This window comes from Aristolochia californica, unplaced genomic scaffold, assembly GCF_029961685.1.
Source record: "Aristolochia californica isolate CCGP_79_NKW_82.1479 unplaced genomic scaffold, dmAriCali1.0.hap1 SCAF_5, whole genome shotgun sequence".
In the NCBI taxonomy this organism is placed as follows: domain Eukaryota; kingdom Viridiplantae; phylum Streptophyta; class Magnoliopsida; order Piperales; family Aristolochiaceae; genus Aristolochia; species Aristolochia californica.
The window spans coordinates 22088201-22112834 of record NW_027182214.1 but is presented as its reverse complement, the minus strand read 5'-3'; positions in this window follow the sequence as shown (position 1 = coordinate 22112834).

Sequence of the window (24634 nt, the reverse complement as noted above, 5' to 3'; positions counted from 1 at the left end):
ATTATCTCTCTCTACATTTGTGCATTTCCTTTCCATTTTAGATGTATACTTTTTTCTTAAACATGAACTTTGAGTTTTCACTCTCCGATTGTCTCGTAAACAAGAAGATAAAGGTAAATTTGATTACAACAAAATAAAAATTTTAGAGTTTATGTATGGAAAAAATTAGAAACAATAAAAAAAAGTAAGTAAATAAAATTTATTCATACACCATAAACGAACACAAAAGTTTTGCTATCCAAGTGCGGGAAATTCCACTAGTTCAACCCTAATGGGTTGGAATTTGATAAGAAAGAGATTTCTAACTGATCCTAACATGTTTTAAATATGTCCATGCATGCTTGAAACATTTTAAATATGAAAATACCCTATGGATCCATACCTTTTAAAGCGCTCAACAAACGCTCATTAAATTCTCAAGTGAACGTGCGGTGGGATATTTACCCGAGTTAAATAAGCCATTATTTTACCCATTTATAAAAAACTGACCTAACTATCACAGATGATTTTTAAAGTGATTTATCGATTAATAATGCATAACGGGCTATGTTTTTTTAAGAAATGACTGAAGGATTGATTGGGAATCAACACTTAGCTAAAAATCCCCCGCCACCCCCTTTTCCCGATCATTGCAAAACCTAATGTATAAAAACTGAAAGAGTTTGCAGTCCCTATAAGTTACAGAGACTTTTTGGAATTATCACTCTCTATATTTGTGCATTTCAGTTCCAAGCTTAGATGTACACGTTTTTCTAAAATCGTAACTTTGAGTTTTCACTTTGCGATTCTCTCGTAAACAACAATATCAAGGCAAAAAAGATCAAAACAAAATGAAAATTTTAGAATTTATGTATGAAATTTTTTAAAACAATAACAAATTTAAGTAAAGAAAATTGATTCACACACCACAAATGAACACAAAATTTTTGTTGTCCAAGTTTGGGAAATTCATCTAGTTCAACCCTAATGGCTTGGAATTTGATAAGAAAGAGATTTCTAACTACTCTTAACCTATTTTAAATATGGATATGCATGCTTGAAACATGCTAAAGATGCAAATGCTCTATGGATCCAAACCTTTTTAAGCGCACAACAAACGCTCATTAAATTCTCAAGTGAACGTTCGGTGGGATATTTACCCAAGTCAAACAAGTCTTTATTTTGCCCAGTTACAAAAAGCAGACCTAAAAAATGCAGATGATTTGTAAAGTGATTTACCGGTCAATTATGTGTAACGGGTTATGTTTTTGTAAGAAATTATTTATGGATTGATTGGGAGTCAACACTCAGTTAAAAATCCCCCGCCTCCCCCTTTTCTTGATCATTGCAAAGCCAAATGTATAAAAACTAAAAGAATTTGCAATCCCTAAAATTTACAGAGAAAATTTGGAATTATCTCTGTCAACATTTGTGCATTTCCATTCCATTTTACATGTACACATTTTTCTTAAATCTAAACTTTGAGTTTTCACTATCCGATTCTCTCATAAACAAGAAGATAATGGCAAAACGGATCACAACAAAATGAAAATTTTAGAGTTTACGTATGGGAAAAATTATAAACAGTAACAAGTGTAAGTAAAGAAAATTTATTCACACACCACAAAAGAACACAAAAAGTGTTGTTGTCCAAGTTTGGGAAATTCCACTAGTTCAACCCAAATGGCTTGGAATTTGATAAGAAAGAGTTTTCTAATTGATCCTAACAAGTTTTAAATATGGATACACTTGCTTGAAACTTGTTAAAGATGCAAATGCCCTATGGATCCAAACCTTGTAAAGCGAACAACATATGCTCATTAAATTCTCAAGTGAATGTGCGGTGGGATATTTACCCGAGTCAAATAAGCCATTATTTTGCCCACATACAAAAAGTTGACCCAACAATCGCAAATGATTTGTAAAGTGATTTATCAGTCAATCATTCATAACGGGCTATGTTTTTTTAAGAAATGACATATAGATTGGGAGTCAACACTAGTAAAAAATCCCCCGTCTCCTCCTTTCCCCGATCATTGAAATACCTAATGTATAAAAACTAAAAGAGTTTGTAGTCCCTAAAAGTTACAAAGACTTTTTGGAATTATGTCTCTCTACATTTGTGCATTTCCATTCTATTTTAGATGTACACTTTTTTATTAAATCAAAACTTTGAGTTTTTTCACACCGATTCTCTCTTAACAAGATGAAAAAGGCAAAATAGATCACAACAAAAAGAAAATTTTAGAGTTTATGCACGGAAAAAATTAAGAAAAATAACAAATGAAAGTAAAGAAAATTTATTCACACGCCATAAACGAACACGAAAGTTTAACTGTCCAAGTTTGGGAAATTCCACTTTTTCAACCCTAATGGGTTGGAATTTGATAATAAAGAGATTTCTAACTGATCCTAACATGTTTTAAATATGGATACGCTTGCTTTAAACTTGTTATAGATGCAAATGCCCTATGTATCCAAACCTTTTAAAGCGAACAACAAACACTCATTAAATTCTCAAGTGAATGAGGGGTCGGATATTTATCTGAGTCAAACAAGCCATTATTATGCCCACTTACAAGAAGCTGACCCAATAATCGCTGATGATTTGTAAAGTGATTTATCGGTTAATCATAGGTAACAGGCTATTTTTTTGTAAGAAATGACTTATGGATTGGGAGTCCACACTCGGTTAAAAATCCCCCGCCTCCCCCCTTTCCCGATCATTGCAAAACCTTATGTATAAAAACTAAAAGAGTATGCAGTCCCTAAAAGTTACAGGGACTTTTTGGAATTATCTCTCTCAACATTTGTGCATTTCCATTCCATTTTACATGTAGACTTTTTTCTTAATTCAAAACTTTGAGTTTTCACTCTCCAATTCTCTTGTAAAAAAGAAGATAAAGACAAAACAAATAAAAAAATGAAAATTTTAGAGTTTATGTATGGAAAAATTTATACACAATAAAAAGTGTAAGTAAAGAAATTTATTCACACACCACAAACGAACAAAAAAATTTTGTTGTCCAAGTTTGAGAAATTCCACTAGTTCAACCATAATGGCTTGGAATTTGATTAAAAAGAGATTTCTAACTGATCATAACATGTCTTAAATATTGATACGCTTGCTTGAAACTTGTTAAAGATGCAAATTCCCTATGGATCCAAACCTTTTAAAGTGAACAACAAATGCTCATTAAATTCTCAAGTGTACGTGCGGTGGGATATTTACTCGAGTAAAAAAAGACATTATTTTCCCCACATACAAAAAGCTGACCCAACAATCATAGCTGATTTGTAAAGTGATTTATCGGCCAATCATTCATAACGGGCTATGTTTTTGTAAGAAATGACTTATGGATTGGGAGTCAACACTCAGTTGAAAATCCCCCGCCTACCCCTTTTCCCGATCATTACAGAACCTAATGTTTAAAAACTAAAAGAGTTTGTAGTCTCTAAAAGTTATAGAGACTTTTTGGAATTATATATCTCTTCATTTGTGCATTTTCATTCCATTTTAGATGTACACTTTTTTTGTAAATCAAAACTTTGAGTTTTCACCCCCCGATTCTCTCGTAAATAAGATGAAAAAGGCGAAATAGATCACAACAAAATGAATAAAAAAATTTAGAGTTTATGTATGGAAAAAATTAAAAACAATAAAAAATGAAAGTAAAAAAAATTTATTCACACACCACAAACCAACACAAAAGTTTAATTGTCCAAGTTTGGGAAATACCACTAACTCAACCCTAATGGGCTGGAATTTGATAAGAAAGAGATTTCTAACTAATCCTAACATGTTTTAAATATGGATACGCTTCCATGAAATTTGTTAAAGGTGAAAATGCCCTATGGATTCAAATCTTTTAAAGCGAACAACAAAAGCTCATTAAATTCTCAAGTGAACAAGTGGTGGGATATTTACCCGAGTCAAACAAGCCTTTATTTTGCCCACTTACAAAAAGTTGACCCAACAATCGCTGATGATTTGTAAAGTGATTTATCGATTAATCATAGGTAACGGGCTATGTTTTTGTAAGAAATGACTTATGGATTGGGTGTCAACACTCAGTTAAAAATCCCTCGCCTCCCCCTTTTCCCGATCATTACAAAACCTAATGTATAAAAACTAAAAGAGTATGCAGTCGCTAAAAGTTACAGGAACTTTTTGGAATTATCTCTCTCTACATTTGTGCATTATCATTCCATTTTAGATGTAAATTTTTTTCTTAATTCAAAACTTTGAGTTTTCACTCTCGAATTCTCTCGTATAAAAGACGATTAAGGCAAAACAAATCAAAACAAAATGAAAATTTTAGAGATTATGTATGGAAAAAAAGTATAAAAAATAACAAGTGTAAGTAAAGGAAATTTATTCACACACCACAAACGAACACAAAAATTTTGTTGTCCAAGTTTTGGAAATTCCACTAGTTCAACCGTAATGCCTTGCAATTCGATAAGAAAGAGATTTCTAACAGATCCTAACATGTTTTAAATATGGATATGCATGCTTTAAGCATGCTAAAGATGCAAATTCCCTCTGGATCTATACCTTTTAAAGAGAACAACAAACACTCTTTAAATTCTTAAGTGAACGGATGGTGGGATATTTACCCGAGTCAAACAAGCCATTATTTTCCCCATTTACAAAAATCTGACCTAACAATCACCGATGATTTGTAAATTGATTTATTGGTTAAGCATGCATAACGAGCTTTGTTTTTTTAAGAAATGACTTATGGATTGGGTTTCAACACTCAGTTAAAAATCCCCCGCCTCCCCCTTTTCCCGATCATTGCAAAACCTAATGTATAAAAACTAAAAGAGTTTGCAGTCCCTAAAATTTACAGAGACTTTTTGTATTTATCTCTCTCTACATTTGTGCTTTTCCATTCCATTTTAGCTGTACACTTTTTTCTTAATTCAAAACTTTGAGTTTTCACTCTACGATTCTCTAGTAAACAATAAGATAAAGGCAAAACAGATAACAACAAAATGAAAATTTTAGAGTTTATGTATGGAAAAAATAAAAAACAATAACAAGTGTAAATAAAAAAAATTTATTCACACACCACAAACGAACACAAAAGTTTTGTTATCCAAGTTTGGCAAATTCGACTAGTTCAACCCTAATGGCTTGGAATTTGATAAGAAAGTGATTTCTTACTGATCCCAATGTGTTTAAATATGGATATAAATGCATGAATCATGTTAAAGATGCAAATGCCCTATGCATCCAAACCCTTTAAAGTGAACAACAAACTCTCATTAAATTCTCAAGTGAACGTGCGGTGCGATATTTACCCGAGTCAAACAAGCCATTATTTTCCCATTTACAAAAAGCAAAGCTAACAATCGCAGATGATTTGTAAAGTGATTTATATGTCAATCATGTGTAACGGGCTATGTTTTAGTAAGAAATGACTTATGGATTCGGTGTCAACACTCAGTTAAAAATCCCCCGCCACCCTCTTTTCCCGATCTTTGCAAAACCTAATGTATAAAAACTAAAAGAGTTTGCAGTCCCTAAAAGTTACAACGACTTTTTGGAATTATCTCTCTCTAAATTTGTGCATTTCCATTCCATTTTGGATTTACATTTTTTGCTTAAATCAAAACTTTGAGTTTTGACTCTCCGATTCTCTCGTAAACAAGAAGATAAAGGCTAAATAGATAACAAAAAAATTAAAATTTAAGAGTTTATGTACAGAAAAATTAAAAGTAATAACAAATCTAAGGAAAGAAAATTTATTCACACATCACAAACGAACACAAAAGTTTAGTTGTCCAAGTTTGGAAAATTTGACTAGTCCAACCCTAATGGCATGGAATTCGATAAGAAAGAGATTCCTAACTGATCCTAACATATTTCAAATATGGATATGCGTGCATGAAATATTTTAAAGAAGCAAATGCCTTATGGATCCAAACCTTTTAAATCGAACAACAAAAGCTCATTAAATTCTCAAGTGAATGTGCGGTGGGTTATTTACCCGAGTTAAACAAGTCATTACTTTGCCCATTTACAAAAAGCTGACCTAACAATCGCAGATAATTTGTAAATTGATTTATCTATCAATGATACGTAATTGGCTATGTTTTTCTAAGAAATGAATTATTATTTGTGAGTCAACACTCTCTTAAAAATCCCCTGCCTCCCCCTTTTCCCGATGATTGCAAAACCTAATGTTTAAAATCAAAAAGAGTTTGCAGTCCCTAAAAGTTAAAGAGACTTTTTGGAATTATCTCTCTCTACATTTGTGCATTTCCATTCCATTTTTGATGTACACATTTTTCTAAAATCAAAACTTTGAGTTTTCACTCTTTGATGTTGTCGTAAACATGAATATTAAGGCTAAACAGATAACGACAAAATGAAAATTTTAGAGTTTATGTATGGAAAAATTAAAAACAATAACAAGTGTAAGTAAAGAAAATTTAATCACACACCACAAACGAACACAAAATTTTCGTTGTCCAAGTTTGGGAAATTCGACTAGTTCAACCCTAATGGTTTGGAATTTGATAAGAAAGAGATTTCTAACTAATCCTAACATGTTTTAAATATGGATATACATGCATGAATCATGTTAAAGATGCAAATGCCATATGGATCCAAAACTTTTAAAGTGAACAAAAAATGCTCATTAAATTCTCAAGTGAACATGCGGTGGGATATTTACCTGAGAAAAACAAGTCATTACTTTGCCTATTTAAAAAAAGTTGACCTAACAATCGCAGATAATTTGTGAATTGATTTATCGGTCAATGAAGCATAATAGGCTATGTTTTTGAAAGAAATGACTTATGGTTTAAGAGTCAACACTCTTTTAAAAATCCCCCGCCTCCCCCTTTTCCCGATCATTGCAAAACATAATGTATAAAAACAAAAAGAGTTTGCAGTCCCTAAAAGTTACAGAGACTTTTTGGAATTATCTCAATCTACTTTTGTGCATTTCCATTCCATTTTTTATGTACACGTTTTTCTTAAATCAAAACTTTAAGTTTTCATTCTCTGATTCTCTCATAAACAAGAATTTAAAGGCAAAACAGATCACAACAAAATGAAAATTTTAGAGTTTATATATGGAAAAAATTAAAAACATTAAGAAATGAAATAAAAGATAATTTATTCACACACCAGAAATAAACACAAAAGTTTAATTGTTCAAGTTTGGGAAATTCCATTAGTTCAACCCTAATGGCTTGGAATTTGATAAGAAAGAGATTTCTATCTGATCTAAACATGATTTAAATATGGATACGCATGCTTGAAACATGTTAAAGATGCAAATGCCCTATGGATCCAAACCTTTTAAAGCGAAAAAAATGCTCATTAAATTCTCAAGTGAACGTACGGTGGGATATTAACCCGACTCAAACAAGCCATTATTTTGCCAACTTACAAAAAGTTGAGCTAACAATCACAGATGATTTGTAAAGTGATTTATAAGTCAATCACATGTAACGGGCTATATTTTTGTGAGAAATGACTTATGGATTGATTGGGAGTCAACACTCAGTTAAAATTCCCCTGCCTCCCCCTTTTTCGGATCATTACAAAACCTATTGTATAAAAACTAAAAGAGTTTGCAGTGCCAAAAAGTTACAGGGACTTTTTGGAATTATCTCTCGCTACATTTGTGCATTTCCATTCCATTTTAGATAGACACTTTTTTTTAAAACAAAACTTTGAGTTTTCACTCTCTAATTCTCTCGTCAACACGTAGTTAAAGGCAAAACAGATCACAACAAGATGAAAATTTTAGAGTTTATGTATGGAAAAAATTTAAAATAGTAGCAAGTGTAAGTACAGAAAATTTATTCACATACCACAAACGGGCACAAAAGTGTTGTTGTCCAAGTTGGAAAATTCTTCTAGTTCAACCCTAATGGCTAGGAATTTGATTAGAAAGAAATTTCTAACTAATCCTAACATGTTTTTAATATGGATATGCATTCTTGAAACATGTTAAAGATGAAAATGCCCTATGGATCCAAACCTTTAAAAGCGAACAACAAACGCTCACTAAATTCTCAAGTAAATGTGCGGTGGTATATTTACCTGAGTAAAACAAGCCATTATTTTACCAATTTACAAAAAGCTAACTTAACAATCGCAGATGATTTGTAAAGTGATTTATCAGTTAATCATGCGTAACGGGTTATGTTTTTGAAAGAAATAACTTATGGATTGGAAGTCAACACTAGGTTAAAAATCCCCACCTCCCCCTTTTCCCGATAATTGCAAAACCAAATGTACAAACTAAAAGAGTTTGCAATCCCTAATGTTACAAAGACTTTTTTGAATTATCTCTCTCTAAATTTGTGCATTTCCATTCCATTTTAGTTGTACACTTTTTTCTTAAATAAAAACATGGAGTTTTTACTCTCCGATTCTCTCTTAAAAAATTGCATTAAGGCAAAACAGCTCAAAACGAAATGAAAATTTTAGTCTTTAAGTATGGAAAAAATTACAAAAAAATAAAAAATGTAAGTAAAAAAAATTTATTCACACACCACAATCGAACAGAAAAGTTTTGTTGACCGAGTTTGGGAAATTCCACTAGTTCAACCCTAATGGCTTGGAATTTGATAAGAAAGAGATTTCTAACTGATCATAACATGTTTTAAATATGGATATGCATGCTTGAAACATGTTAAGGATGCAAATGCCCTATGGATCCAAACCTTTTAAAGCCAACAACAAATGCTCATTAAATTTTCAAGTGAATGTGCGGTGGGATATTTACCCAAGTCAAACAAGCCATTATTTTGCCCAGTTATAAAAAGCTGACCTAACAATCGCAGATGATTTTTAAAGTGATTTAAATGTCAATCATGCATAACGGGCTATGTTTTTGTAAGAAATGACTTATGGATTGGGAGTCAACACTCAACAACAAATCCCCCACCTCCCCCTTTTCCCGATCATTGCAAAACCTAATGTATAAAACCTATAAGAGTTTGAAGTCCCTAAAAGTTAGAGAGACTTTTTGGAATTATCTCTCTCTACATTTGTACATTTCATTCCATTTTAGATGTACATGTTTTTCTTAAATCAAAACTTTGTGTTTTCACCCTCCGATTCTCTCATAAACAAGAATATAAAGGCAAAACAGATCACAAGAACACGAAAATATAAGAGTTCGTGTATGGAAAAAATTAAAAAAAATAACAAATGAAAGTAAAGAAAATTTATTCACACACCAAAAATGAACACAAAAGTTTTGTTCTCCAAGTTTGGGAAATTCCACTAGTTCAAACCTAATGGCTTGGAATTTGATAAGAAAGAGATTTCTAACTGATCCTAACAAGTTTTAAACATGGATATGCATGCTTGAAACATGTTAAAGATGAAAATGCCCTATGGAACCAAACCTTTTAAAGCGAACAAAAAACGCTCATTAAATTCTAAACTAAACGTGCGGTGGTATAGTTACCTGAGTCAAACAAGCCATTATTTTGCCCACTTACGAAAAAGTGATTTATCGGTCAATCATTCATAACGGGCTAAGTTTTTGTAAGAAAAGACTTATCGATTGGGAGTAAACACTCAGTTAAAAATCCTCCGACTCCCCCTTTTCCCAATCATTGCATAACCTAATGTATAAAAACTAAAAGAGTTTGGAGTCCCTAAAATTTACAGAGGCTTTTTTGAATTATCTCTCTCTACATTTGTGCATTTCCATTCCATTTTAGATGTACATTTTTTTGTTAAATCAAAACTTTGCATTTTCACTCTCTGATTCTCTTGTAAACAAGAAGATTAAGGCAAAACAGATCACAACAAAACGAAAATTTTAGAGTTTAAGTATGAAAAGAAATAATAAACATTAACAAGTGTAAGTAAAAAAAATTTATTCACCCACCACAAATGAACACAAAATTTTAGTTGTCCAAGTGTGAGAAATTCCACCACTTCAACCCTAATGGCTTGGAATTTGATTAGAAAAAGATATCCAACTGATCCTAACATGTTTTATATATGGATACGCATGCTTGAAACATGTTAAAGATGCAAATGCCCTATGGAACCAAACCTTTTTAAGAGAACAACAAACGCTCATTAAATTATCAAGTGAACGTGCAGTGGGATATTTACCCGAGTCAAACAAAATCATTATTTTGCCCATTTACAAAAAGTTGAGCTAACAATCGTAGATGATTTGTAAAGTGATTTATCGGTCCATCATGTATGATGGGATATGTTTTTGAAAGAAATGACTTATGGTTTGGGAGTCAACATTTAATTAAAAATCCCTCGCCTCCCCCTTTTCCCGATCATAGCTGAACCTAATGTATAAATTCTAAAAGAGTTTGGAGTTCCTAAAACTTACAGAGCCTTTTTGGAATTATCTCTCTCTACATTTGTGCTTTTCCATTCCATTTTATATATACAGTTTTTTCTTAAATCAAAACTTTTAGTTTTCACTCTCTGATTCTCTCGTAAAAAAGAAAATAAAGGCAAAACAAATAACAACAAAATGATCATAGCAAGTGTAAGTAAAGAAAATTTATTCACACACCACAAACGAACCCAAAAGTTTCATTGTCCAAGTTTTCTAAATTCGACTAGTTCAACCCTAATGGCTTAGAATATTATAAGAAAGAGATTTCTAACTGATCCTAACATGTTTTAAATACGGATATGCATGCATGAAACATGTTAAATATGCAAATGCCCTATGGATCCAAACCTTTTAAAGTGAACAACAAACGCTCATTAAATTCTCAAGTGAACGTGCGGTGGGCTTTTTACCTGAGTCAAACAAACCATTACTTTGCCCATTTACAAAAAGCTGACCTAACAATCGCAGATGATTTGTAAAGTGATTTATCGGTCAATCATGCGTAACGGGCTATGTTTCTGTAAGAAATGACTTACGGATTGGGAGTCAACACTTAGTTAAAAATCCCTCGCCTCCCCCTTTTTCCGATCATTGTAAAACCTAATGTATAAAAACTAATAGAGTTTGCAGTCCCTAAAAGTTACAGTGACTTTTTGGAATTATCTCTATCCAAATTTGTGCATTTCCATTCCTTTTTTGATGTACACATTTTTCTTAAATCAAAACTTTGAGATGTCACTCTCTGATTCTCTCGTTAACAAGAATATAAAGGCAAAACAGATCACAATAAAATAAAAAATTTAAATTTTATGTATGGAAAAAATTAAAAACAATAAAAAATAAAAGAAAAGAAAACTTATTTTCACACCACAAACGAACACAAAATTTTTGTTGTCCAAGTTTGGGAAATTCCACTAGTTCAACCCTATTGACTTGGAATTTGACAAGAAAGAGATTTCTAACTAATCCTAACATGTTTTAAATATGGATACGCTTGTTTCAAACTCTTTAAAGATGCAAACGCCCTATGGATCCAAACCTATTAATGCGAACAACAAACGCTCATCAAATTCTCAAGCGAACAATCTATGGGATATTTACCTGAGTCAAACAAGTCATTATTTTGCCCACTTATAAAAAGCTGACCCAACAGTTGCTGATGATTTGTAAAGTGATTTATCAGTCAATCATGCGTAATGGGCTATGGTTTTGTATGAAATATCTTATGGATTCGGAGTCAACACTCAGTTAAAAATCCCTCGCCTCCCCCTTTCCCGATCATTGCAAAACCTAATGTATAAAAACTAAAATAGTATGCAGTCCCTTAAAGTTACAATGACTTTATGAAATTATCTCTCCCTACATTTTTACATTTCTATTCTATTTTAGATGTACACTTTTTTCTTAAATCAAAACTTTGAGTTTTCACTCTCTGATTCTCTTGCAAACAAGAAGATAATGGCAAAAAAAATCACAACAAAATGAAAATTTTAGAGTTTATGTATGGAAAAAGTTAGAAACAACAACAAGTGTAAGTGAAGGAAATTTTTTCACCCCCCACAAACGAGCACAAAAGTTTTGTTCTCCAAGTTTGAGAAATTCCACCAGTTCAACCCTAATGGCTTGGAATTCTATTAGAAGCATATTTCTAACAGATCCTAACATGTTTTAAATATGAATATGCATACTTGAAACATGTTAAAGATGCAATTCCCTATGGAACCAAACCTTTTAAAGCGAACAACAAATGCTCATTAAATTCTCAAGTGAACATGCGATGGGATATTTAACCGAGTCAAACACGCCATTATTTTGCCCTTTTACAAAAAAATGAGCTAACAATCACATATGATTTGTGAAGTGTTTATCGGTCAATCATGAGTAACGGGTTATGTTTTTGTAAAAAATGACTTATTGATTGGGAGTCAACACTCTGTTTAAAATCTCTCGCCTCCCCCTTTTCCCGATCTTTGCAAAACCTAATGTATAAAAGATAAGAGTTTGGAGTCCCTAAAATCTTTGGAGACTTTTTAGAATTATCTCTCTCTACATTTGTGCATTTCAATTCCATTTTAGATGTACACTTTTTTCTTAAATCAAAACGTTGTGTTTTCACTCTCCGATTCTCTCGTAAACAAGAAGATAAAGGCAAAACAGATAACAACAAAATGAAAATTTTATAGTTTATGTATGGAAAAAATTTCAAAAAATAAGAAGTGTAAGTAAAAAAATTTATTCACACACCACGGAACTCAAAATTTTTGTTGTACAATTTTGGGAAATTCGACTAGTTCAACTGTTGTGGACTCAATAGCACACCGAGTCACACAACGAAGAAAACAACAAAAACTCACTCAATAGGATTTAATTCTTATATTTCTTTGAGTAGGATTTATTTCTTATATTGTTTTAAGTAGGATTTATTTCTTATATTTTTTTAAGTAGGAGTTATTTCTAATTACTTTATATGTAAGGGCATTGTGGGGAATTATTGTAACCCTAACCCTAAAACTCCCTATTTAAGGGATAGGTATGAATGAAATAGGAAGCTTTGAGATTTTAGAATAACCTAGTCTAAATAGGTTGAGATCACCTCTTGATCTCGAGTTTAGGGTTTACTCCAAAAATCCAACCTATCCTTCACCCTCCATTGCCATCCATCTTCACCCAAATTCATCCACCATCATCAATACTAAGAAAAGGAGCTTCATGCCCCTTTTCCAAGCCCAAAGAGGAGGTCTATCCTCCCTCTCGGCAGCAACAACAAGAGAGGTCCAATTCCTTCCTTACCAAGCAGCAAAGTGAGGATTTTTATCCTCAAATCTTGAGCAAATCCTGGTGCAACGTGGGAGCTGATCATAGCATCAAAGAAGAGGTATTAATCTATCTGAAACTCGTGTTTCAAGTTATTTAAGAAAGAAGGATTGTATTCTTAGCTAGAGCAGCAACAAAGAGGGACAAACCCTCTTTGTCGTGACCAAGAAAAGAGAACACCTTGCTCTAGCAAGGTCAGCATTGTTGTGGGGTCTTCTACCTAGCACAACAACTCGGTAGGACCCTCAAAAGAGGATCTTTCCTCCTTGCCAAGCACTGGTTAAGGAGAAATACTCATGAAGTGAGTAAATTCTGAGTGGTGGATTCACAAATCCCACGCCGTGTTACTCGATCCATGACCCAGAACCGTAACAACTTGGTATCAGAATAGGGTAACATGGGGGATCATATCAGCAATGAAGAAATCCAAATCAGGATACAAAAGGTAGAAGATAGCCTTGAAACAGCACAACCAGTGTTGGGAAAGGTTTGTGGTTTGGAAGAAGAGATGAGCCGAATCATTAGCATGCTACAGAAGTTGAGGACAGAGAGACATTAGAGTCCAGAGGTGTGAGAGGTTGATCAACCATATCACAGAAGAGGGGAGCAGTGGTCTGGGTGCACTGCTGTCCAAGCACCTGAGCATGGAGGCACAATCCCAAGGTACACCAAGTTAGAGTTTCCCTCTTTCAATGGTTCTGTGGATCCCGTAATTTGGTTGCATAGATGTGAAATTTTTTTTTTGAACCAAGGGACTACTGAATGGGATAAGGTGCAACTAGCCTCTTTCCATATGACAGATGAAGCCATGTTATGGGTGACTCTAGTAGAGAAAGAGAGACCGGGAATGACTTGGGGCGAATTTAAAAATCTATGCACAGTTAGATTTGGGCCTCCCGCCAATAGCAACCCCTTGGGAGAGTTAGTCCTATTGAGACAAACGGGTTCGATGGAACACTATCAAAAACTCTTCTAGGAAAAGTTGGCTCGTACTAGAGAGAGGGTATTGGTTGACCAGCAGGTCTCCTTATTCACAGCAGATCTCAATGAGTATTTACGGCTAGAGGTAGAACTCCTTATGCCCACGGAACTAGCTCAGGCCATGAATATGGCCCGAGCAATGGAACAACGACAACAGTTGCAGCAACGTAAGCCGGGTTGGTCGAGTGAGAGGAACACTTCCTCCATGTGGCAAGGGCACCACTATAATTCATCTCAAGGAGCATCTACAACAGCACCATCCAGACACACTCCGACTACGACTCGGGTAGCCGATCCCCGCCCTGGTAATTCCCTACCGAGCTTTATAAAAAAATTGATGAGAGATGGCAGAAAGGTGGTCCAAAAATCTCTGTTATAACTGCGATGAGCAGTATCGGGTCGGACACCAATGTAAACGATTATTTTGGCTCGAGATAGAGGATTCAGAAGATCCAGAGGAACTAGAGGGTATTATTGAGGAGGAACCACCAGAGATATCTTTGCATGCTATTACTGGGCAGAAATCGCCTACTACAATGCAAGTCCGAGCTCATGTCATCGATCGAGAACTGGTGGGACAAGTCGACTCAGGGAGTACACTCAATTTTTTGAGTTTGACAGCCGCACAGCATCTCCAGCTCCAGATACACACTCATCCGACAGCCACCGTCTCAGTGGCCAATGGCGAGAAGGTCCCTAGCTATGGGATTAGTAAGGCGGTAACTTTTTCCTTTGGATTTACTTCATTTAATGCGGAATTTTTTGTTATTCCCCTAGCGGGATTTGATATGGTTTTAGTCATTAAATGGTTACAAACATTGGGGCCCATTCTGTGGGACTTTTCGGCTTTAACCATGACCTTTGATTTGGCCGGAAGTCGGGTGCTCTTACAGGGCTGTCAGGTGGACAGGGCCCACCGCATACACACTTTGCAAACACAGGATTAGCCTGACAGTACTAGTGATGGTCTGGTTGAGGAGTTCTATGACCTCTTCCAGGAGCCTTCGGGGTTGCCTCCCATGAGGCAGTGTGACCACAGGATCTGTCTGAAACCAGGTTTTGAGGTAGTGGTCGTGCGACCATACCATTACCCACACCTCAGAAGGATGAGATAGAGCGTCAGTGCCATGAGATGTTGAAATAGGGTCTTATTCGTCCTAGCCGCTCCCCGTTCTCTTCACCCATCTTACTTGTGAAGAAACATGATGGGACATGGAGGTTCTGCGTGGATTATCGGGAGTTGAACGTGCAGACAGTAAAAGACAAGTTCCCTATTCTGGTAGTGGATGAGCTTCTGGATGAGTTACATGGGTCGTGGTTATTCACTAAACTCGACCTCCGTTCGGGATACCATCAGGTCCGGATGCACCCCTTTGATATCGAGAAGACGGCGTTCCGCACGCACCATGGCCACTTTGAGTTCGTCATCATGCCGTTTGGGTTATCCAATGCACCCTCCACTTTTCAAGCTTTGATGAACGAGGTATTTAGCCCCTATCTTCGAAAATTTGTTCTTGTATTTTTCGATGATATTTTGATATATAGCAAGTCGGTTGAGGAGCACTTGGCACACTTGAGGATTGTTTTCGACTTGTTAAGAGCACATCAGCTCTATCTGAAACACTCCAAGTGTTCTTTTGCTGCTTCACATGTGGGATATCTGGGACACATTATCTCACATGAGGGGGTTACGGTGGATCTCAAGAAGATCCGAGCTATTCACGAGTGGCTGCAACCACAGTCGTGTTCTGCATTACGGGGTTTTCTGGGTCTTGCGGGCTACGACCGCAAATTTATTCAGAACTATGGGCCAGTGGCAGCACAATTGACGAGTTTACTCAAGAAAAATTCCTTTATTTGGAATGAGGGGGCCACCACGTCATTTTATGCACTCAAAGCTGCCCTCGCATCCACGCGAGTATTACAACTTCCCAACTTCGACGAATTGTTCATGGTAGAGTGCGACGCTTTGGGCGTGGGCATGGGGGCCGTTTTACTGCAGCTGGGCCATCCTATTGCTTATTTTAGCAGACAGTTGGCAGTCCGCCATCACAAACTGGCAGCCTATGAGCGCGAATTGATTGGGTTGGCCAAAGCGGTCCAACATTGGAGGCCTTATCTCTGGGGCCGGGCTTTTCTCATACGCACGGATCACTACAGCCTTAAATTCTTACTAGAACAGCGTTTGACGACGTCGCCACAGCAGCACTGGATCAGTAAGTTGTTGGGGTTTGACTTCTCGGTGGAGTATAGTGTGGGGAGATTAAATAAGGTGGCAAATGCCTTGTCACGGTGTTTTGAAGATCAGCAATCGGTCTATTCTATCAGCCAGCCGAGATTTCTCATTATGGATTTGGTGGGAGAAACACATGCTACTAACCCTGCACTGCAGGAACTGCATTAGCAGATCTTAGAAGGGACACTGAATGTGAAGTAGTCCATCCAGGATTCACTTATTTATTAAAAGCATTGGATTTTCCTTCCACTTGAGTCCGAGTTGATTCCAGCTATTCTCTCGGCCTACCACGACAGTAAACACTAGGGGATCCAGAAGACCTTGAACAAAATTCGAGCTGATTTTTACTGGCAAGCCATGAAACCCTCTATTGCGACTTATGTGGGCGACTGTCAGGTATGCCAGCACAACAAACCTGAGCACTTGAGTCCAGCCGGTCTTCTCCAGCCTCTGGCCCTTCCTACGCAGGTTTGGGCCGACATTTCAATGGATTTTGTGGAAGGCCTACCCCTGTCAGTCGGCAAATCCGTACTTTTCATAGTGGTTGATCGATTCTCCAAGTACGTGTATTTTATATTGATGGCTCATCTATATATAGAAACACGGGTTGCTCAGACTTTCCTGGAGCAGATAGTCCACTTACATGGCATTCCAGAATCCATTGTGAGTGACAGAGATGCAGTTTTCACGAGCACCTTTTGGCGGGAACTGTTTCGCTTGAGTGGGACGAAATTGAAGTTCTCATCCGCCTATCATCCATAGACAGACGGGCAGACGGAGGTGGTGAACTGCACCATCGAGATGTATCTACGGTGCTTGGTGGGGGATCATCCGCGGCAATGGGTTCAATGGCTTCTGTGGGCCGAATACTGTTACAACACTTTGTTCCACTCTGCATTGCAATCCACTCCTTTTCGGGTTATATATGGCCGGGATCCACCTCGCCTCCTCTCGTACAACCCAGGGTCCACCCGCATGGACACGATTGACCAGGCACTCATAGACAGGGATCTACTACTACAGAATATCACAGAACGGCTATGACGTGCCCAATCTATGATGAAGGATGTACACGACAGAGGCCACCGTGAGGTCTCTTTTGAGGTTGGAAAGTATGTGTGGCTACGGCTCCAGCCCTACCATCAGCAGTCTCTAACGGGACTTCCACGTCATAAGCTCTCACCTAGATTTTTTGGGCCATTTCCCATTCTTCGACGCGTGAGACCAGTCGCCTATCAACTCAAATTACCGAACACAGCCAGAATTCACGATGTGTTTCATGTCTCTCTTTTGAAGCCGCATTCCGGAGCACAACCTACATCTACTCCATTCCTACCACCGGTTGATCATGGCGAGGTTATTCTTAACCCAGCTGCGGTGCTACGTGCACGGCTGACCAATGATCATTGGGAGATTCTCGTTCAGTGACACTGACCCCGACGCTGCAACATGGGAACGTGTGGACATCTTCAAACAAGTCTACCCAACTTTTGAGCTTGAGGACAAGCTCTTTCTCCATGGGGAGGCAGATGTTGTGGACTCAATAGCACACCGAGTCACACAACGAAGAAGACAACAACAACTCAATCAATAGGATTTAATTCTTATATTTCTTTGAGTAGGATTTATTTCTTATATTGTTTTAAGTAGGATTTATTTCTTATATTGTTTTAAGTAGGAGTTATTTCTAATTACTTTATATGTAAGGGCATTATGGGGAATTATTGTAACCCTAACCCTAAAACTCCCTATTTAAGGGATAGGTATGAATGAAATAGGAAGCTTTGAGATTTTAGAATAACCTAGTCTAAATAGGTTGACATCACCTCTTGATCTCGAGTTTAGGGTTTACTCCAAAAATCCAACCTATCCTTCACCCTCCATTGCCATCCATCTTCACCCAAATTCATCCACCATCATCCCTACTAAGAAAAGGAGCTTCCTGCCCCTTTTCCAAGCCCAAAGAGGAGGTCTATCCTCCCTCTTGGCAGCAGCAGCAAGAGAGGCCCAATTCCTCCCTTACCAAGCAGCAAAGTGAGGATTTTTATCCTTAAATCTTGAGCAAATCCTGGTGCAACGTGGGAGCCGATCATAGCATCAAAGAAGAGGTATTAATCTATCCCAAACTCTTGCTTCAAGTTATTTAAGAAAGAAGGATTACATTCTTAGCTAGAGCAGCAACAAAGAGGGCCAAACCCTCTTTGCCGTGACCAAGAAAAGAGAGCACCTTGCTCTAGCAAGGTCAGCATTGTTGTGGGGTCTTCTACCTAGCACAACAACTCGGTAGGACCCTCAAAAGAGGATCTTTCCTCCTGGCCCAGCACTGGTTAAGGAGAAATATTCATACACAGATCCTTGACGTGAAGTGAGTAAATTCTGAGTGGTGGATTCACAAATCCCACGCCGTGTTACTCGATCCATGACCTGGGACCGTAACATCAACCCTAATGGCTTGGAATTTTATAAGAAAGAGATTTCTAACTGATCCTAACATGTTTTAAATATGGATATGCATGCCTGAAACATGTTGAAGATGCAAATGCTCTATGGATCCAAACCTTTTGAAGCGGACAACAAACGCTCATTAACTTCTCAAGTGAATGTGCAGTGTGCTATTTACCCGAGTCGAACAAGCCATTACTATGCCCGATTACAAAAAGCTGACCTAACAATCACATGTGATTTATAAAGTGATTTATAAGTCAATCATACATAATGGGCTATATTTTTTTAAGAAATGACTTATGGATTGGGAGTCAACACTCAGTTAAAAATCCCCCACCTCCCCCTTTTCCCGATCATTGCCAAACCTAATGTATAAAACTAAAAGAGTTTGCAGTCCCTAAAAGTTACAGAGACTTTTTGGAATTATCTCTCTCAACATTTGTGCATTTCCATTCCATTTTCGATGTACACATTTTTCTTAAATCAAAACTTTGAGTTTTCTCTCTCCGATTCTCTCGTAAACAAGAACGTAAAGGCAAAACAAATAACTACAAAATGAAAATTTTAGAGTTTATGTATGGAAAAAATTAAAAATAATAACAAGTGTAGGTTAAGAAAATATATTTACACACCACAAACGAACACAAATATTTTGTTGTCGAAGTTTGGGAAATTCGACTAGTTCAACCTTAATGGCTTGGAATTTGATAAGAAAGAGATTTCTAACTGATCCTAACATGTTTTAAATATGGATATGCTTGCATTAAACATGTTAAATAAGCCAATGCCCTATGGATCCAAACCTTTTAAAACGAACAACAAACGCTCATTCAATTTTCAAGTGAACGAGCAGAGGGATATTTACCCTAGTCAAACAAGCCATTATTTTGCCCATTTAAAAAAAGATGTGCTAACAATCGCAGATGATTTTTAAAGTGATTTATCGGTCCATCATGCATAACAGGCTATGTTTTAGTAAGAAATGACTTATGGATTGGGAGTCAACACACAGTTTAAAATCCCCCGCCTCCCCCTTTTCCCGATCATTGCAAAACATAATGTATAAGAACTAAAAGAGTTTGCAGTCCCTGAAAGTTATAGAGACTTTTTAGAATTATCTCTCTCTAAAATTTGTGAATTTCCATTGCATTTTTTATGTACTGGTTTTTCTTAAATCAAATATTTGAGTTTTCAACCTCCGATTTTCTCAAAAACAAGAATATAAAAGCAAAACAGATCACAACATTATGAAAATTTTAGAGTTTATTTATGGAAAAAATTAAAAACAATAACAAATGAAAGTAAATAAAATTTATTTACACATCCCAAACGAACACAAAAGTTTAGTTGTCCTAGTTTGGAAAATTCAACTAGTTCAACCCTAATGGCTTGGAATTTTATAAGAAAGAGATTTCTAATTGATCCTAACATCTTTTAAATATGGATACGCTTGCTTGAAACTTGTTAAAGATGCAAATGCCCTATGAATCCAAACCTTTCAAAGCAAACAATAAATCCTCATTAAATTCTCAAGTGAACGAGCGGTGGGATATTTACTTGAGTCAAACAAACCATTATTTTGCCCACTTACAAAAAGCTGACCCAACAATCGTAGATGATTTGTAAAGTGATTTATCGGTCAATCATGCATAACGGGCTATGTTTTTGTAAGAAATTACTTATGAATTGGGAGTCAACATGTAGTTAAAAATCGCCGGCCTCCCCCTTTTCCCATTTATTGCAAAACCTAATGTATGAAAACTAAACGAGTAGGCAGTCTCTAAAAGCTACAGAGACTTTTCTGAATTATCTCTCTCTACATTTGTGCATTTCCATTCCATTTTAGATGTACATGTTTTTCTTGAATGAAAACTTTGAGTTTCCACTCTCCGATTCTCTTGTAAATAAGAAGATTCAGGCAAAATAGATCACAACAAAGTGAAATTTTTAGAGTTTAAGTATGGAAAAAATTATAAACAATAACAAGTGTAAGTAAAAAAAAATTATTCACCCACCACAAACGAACACAAAAGTTTTTTTTCCATGTTTGAGAAATTTCACCAGTTCAACCCTAATGGCTTCGAATTTGATAAGTAAGAGATTTCTAACTGATCCTAACATGTTTTAAATATGAATATGCATGCTTGAAACATGTTAAAGATGCTAATGCCCTATGGAAGCAAACCTTTTAATGAGAACAACAAACGCTCATTAAATTCTCAAGTGAACGTGCAGAGGGTTATTTACCCGAGTCAAACAAGCCATTATTTTGCCCATTTACAATAAGCTGAGTTAAAAATCGCAGATGATTTTTAAAGTGATTTATCTGTTAATCATGCATAATAGGCTATGTTTTTTTAAGAAAAGAATTTTGGATCTATTGGGTGTCAACACTCAGTTAAAAGTCCCCCGCCTCCCCCTTTTCTCGATCATTGCCAAACCTAATGTATAAAAACAAAAAGAGTTTGCTGTCCCTAAAAGTTACAGTGACTTTTTGGATTTATCTCTCTCTACATTTGTGCTTTTCTATTCCATTATAGAGGTACACTTTTCTCTTAAATCAAAACTTTGAGTTTTCACTCTTCGATTCTCTCGTAAACAAGAAGATAAAGGCAAAACAAAGAACAACAAAATAAAAATTTTAGAGTTTATGGATGAAAAAATTAAAAAATAACAAGCATAAGTAAAGAAAATTTATTCACACACCACAAAAAAACACAAAAGTTTTGTTGTCCAAGTTTGGGAAATTCAACTAGTTCAACCCTAATGGCTTGGCATTTTATAAGAAAGAGATTTCTTACTGATCCTAACAGATTTTAAATATGGATATGCATGCATGAAACATGTTAATGATGCAAATGCCCTATGGATCAAAACCTTTTAAAGTGAACACCAAACGCTCATTAAAAACTCAAGTGAACATGTGCTGGGATATTTACCTAATTCAAACAAGCCATTATTTTGCCCATTTACAAAAAGCTGACATAACAATCTCATATGATTTGTAAAGTGATTTATAGGTCAATCATATGTAACGGACTATGTTTTTATAAGAAATGACTTATCGATTGGGAGTCAACACTCAGTTAAAAATCCCCCGCCTCCAACTTTTCCCGATCATTGCAAAACCTAATGTATAAAAACTAAAAGAGTTTACAGTCCCTGACACTTACAAATACTTTTTGGAATTATCTCTCTCTACATTTCTGTATTTCAATTCCATTTTTTATGTACACGTGTTTTTTAAATCAAAACCTTGAGTTTTCACTCTCCGAATCTCTCGTAAACTAGAATATAAAGGCAAAACAGATCACAACAAAATGAAAATTTTAGAGTTTATGTATGGAAAAAATTAAAACAATAACAATTTAAAGTAAAGAAAATTTATTCACACACCACAAACGAACACAAAAGTTTAGTTTTCCTAGTTTGGAAAATTCCACTAGTTCAACCCTAATGCCTTGGAATTTGATAAGAATGAGATTTCTAACTGATCCTAACATGTTTTAAATATGGACACGCTTGCTTGAAACTTGTTCATGAATCAAATGCCCTATGGATCCAAACCTTTTAAAACAAACAACAAACGCTCATTAAATTCTCAAGTGAACGAGTGGTGGGACATTTACCCGAGTCAAACAAGCCATTATTTTGCCCACTTACAAAAAGCTGACCCAACAATCACAGATTCTTTTTAAAGTGCTTTATTCTTCAATAAATGACTTATGGATTGGGAGTCATCACTCAGTTAAAAATCCCTCGCCTCCCCCTTTTCCCGATCATTGCAATACCTAATGTAAAAAAATTAAAAGAGTTTGCAGTCCCTAAAAGTTATAGAGACTTTTATGAATTATCTCTCTTGACATTTGTGCATTTCCATTCCATTTTAGATGTACACTTTTTTCTTAAATCAAAACTTTGAGTTTTCACTCTCCGATTCTCTTGTAAACAAGAAGATTAAGGCAAAATAGATCACAACAAAATGAAAATTTTAGAGTATAAGTATGGAAAAATTATAAACAATAACAAGTGTAAGTAAAAAAAATTTTCACCCACCACAAATGAACACAAAAGTTTTGTTGTCCAAATTTGAGAAATTCCACCACTTCAACCCCAATGGCTTGGAATTTGATTAGAAATAGACTTCTAACTGATCCTAACATGTTTTAAATGTGGATATGCATGCTTGAAGCATGTTAAAGATGCAAATGCCCTATGGAACCAAACCATTTAAAGAGAACAAAAAAAAACTCATTAAATTCTCAAGTGAATTGGGGTTATTTACTCGTGTCAAACATGCTATTATTTTTCCCATTTACAAAAAGCTGAGCTAACAATCGCAGATGATTTATAAAGTGATTTATCGATCAATCATGCGTAACGGGCTATATTTTTTTAAGAAATGACTTATGGATTGAGAGTCAACAGTCAGTTAAAAATCCCCTGCCTCCCCCTTTTCCTGGTCATTGTAAAACCTAATGTATGAAAACTAAAAGAGTTCGGAGTCCCTAAAAGTTACAGAGACTTTTTGGAATTATCTCTCTCTAAATTTGTGCTTTTCCATTCCATTTTATATGTAGCCTTCTTTCTTAAATAAAAACTTTGAGTTCTCACTCTCCGATTCTCTCGTAAACAAGAAGATAAAGGCAAAACAGATAACAACAAAATGAAAATTTTAGAGTTCATGTATGGAAAAAATTAAAAACAATAACAAGTGTAAGTAAAGAAAATTTATTCACACGTCACAAACGAACACAAAAGTTTTGTTGTCCAAGTTTGGGAAATTCGACTAGTTCAACCCTATGGGCTTGGAATTTGATAAGAAAGAGATTTCTAACTGATCCTAACATGTTTTAAATATGGATACACTTGCTTGAAACTTGTTACAGATGCAAATGCCCTATTGATCCAAACCTTTTAAAGGGAACAACAAACACTCATTAAATTCTAAAGTGAATGAGTGGTGGGATATTTACCCGAGTCAAACACGCCATTACTTTGCCCATTTACCAAAAGATGACCTAACAATCGCAGATGATTTGTAAAGTGATTTATCGGTTAATCATACGTAACGGGCTATGTTTTTGTAAGAAATGACTTGTGGATTGGGAGTCAACACTTAGTTAAAAATCCCCCGCCTCCCCCTTTTCCCGATCATTGCATAACCTAATATATAAAAACTAAAAGAGTTTGCTGTCCCTAAAAGTTACAGAGATTTTTTGGAATTATCTCTCTCTACATTTGTGCATTTCCATTCCATTTTTAATGTAAATTTTTTCTTAAATCAAAACTTTGAGTTTTCACTCTCCGATTCTCTCGTAAACAAGAATATAAAGGCAAAACAAATCACAATAAAATGAAAATTTTTGATTTTATGTATAGAAAAATTTTTAAAAATTAACAAATGAAAATAAAGTAAATTTATTCACGCAGCAAAAATGAACACAAAAGTTTAGTTGTCGATATTTGGTAAATTCCACTAGTTCAACAATAATGGCCTGGAATTTGATAAGAAAGAGATTTCTAACTGATCCTAACATGTTTTAAATATGGATACGTTTGCTTAAAACTTGTTAAAGATGCAAATACCCTATGGATCCAAACCTTTTCAAGCAAACAACAAACGTTCATTAAATTCTCAAGTGAACGGGTGGTGGGATATTTACCCAAGTCAAACAAGCCATTATTTTACCCACTGACAAAAAGCTTACACAACAATCGCAGATGATTTGTAAACTGATTTATCGGTCAATCATTTGTAACTGGCTGTGTTTTTGGATGAAATGAATTAAGGATTGGGAGTCAACACTTAGTTAAAAAT